The 1,035-nt window shown below is 46.9% G+C and overlaps 1 protein-coding gene across 1 annotated transcript in view; it reads left to right on the forward strand.

Moving 5' to 3' along the window:
- The window catches only part of LOC122556477 (tyrosine-protein kinase ITK/TSK-like), a 68,453-nt gene that overhangs the window by 33,710 nt on the left and 33,708 nt on the right, over positions 1-1,035 (forward strand). The window lies entirely within an intron of this gene.

A 1,035-nucleotide genomic window follows, 5' to 3' on the forward strand; every position in this document is an offset into this window, starting at 1 on the left:
GTTGAATTGTCAGTACTGAGGTAGTGCTGCATTGTTGAATTGTCAGTACTGAGGGATTACTGCACTGTTGAATTGTCAGTACTAAGGGATTACTGCACTGTTGAAATGTCAGTACTAAGGGAGTGCTGCACTGTTGAAATGTCAGTTCTGAGGGAATGCTGCATTAGCGAATTGGCAGTTCTGTGTCAATGCTGGATTGTTGAATTGTCAGTTCTGTGGACTGCTGCACTGCTGAATTGTCAGTACTGAGGGAGTGAACATAGAACATGAATATAGAACAATACAGCACAGAACAGGCCCTTCGGCCCACGATGTTGTGCCGAACATTTGTCCTAGCTTAAGCACACATCCACGTACCTAGCCAATTGCAGCTTAAAGGTCACCAATGATTCTGACTCTGCCACTCCCACAGGCAGTGCATTCCATGCCCCCACCACTCTGTGGGTAAAGAACCTACCACCGACATCCCCCCCATATCTTCCACCCTTCACCTTAAATTTACGTCCCCTTGTAACACTCTGTTGTACCCGGGGAAAAAGTCTCTGACTGTCTACTCTATCTATTCCCCTGATCATCTGATAAACCTCTATCAAGTCACCCTTCATCCTTCGCCGTTCCAATGAGAAAAGGCCTAGCGATCTCAACATAACCTCGTACGACCTATTCTCCATTCCAGGCAACATCCTGGTAAATCTCCTCTGCACCCTCTCCAAAGCCTCCACATCTTTCCTAAAATGAGGCGACCAGAACTGCACACAGTACTCCAAATGTGGCCTTACCAAGGTCCTGTACCGCTGCAACATCACCTCACGACTCTTGAATTCAATCCCTCTGCTAATGAACGCTAATACACCATAGGCCTTCTTACATGCTCTATCCACCTGAGTGGCCACTTTCAAAGATCTATGAACATAGACCCCCCAAGATCCCTCTGCTCCTCCACCTTACTAAGAACCCTACCGTTAACCCTATATTCCGCATTCTTATTTGTCCTTCCAAAATGGACAACCTCACACTTGACAGGGTTGAACCCCA

The sequence above is a fragment of the Chiloscyllium plagiosum genome, chromosome 14 (assembly GCF_004010195.1).
Source record: "Chiloscyllium plagiosum isolate BGI_BamShark_2017 chromosome 14, ASM401019v2, whole genome shotgun sequence".
Taxonomy (NCBI): domain Eukaryota; kingdom Metazoa; phylum Chordata; class Chondrichthyes; order Orectolobiformes; family Hemiscylliidae; genus Chiloscyllium; species Chiloscyllium plagiosum.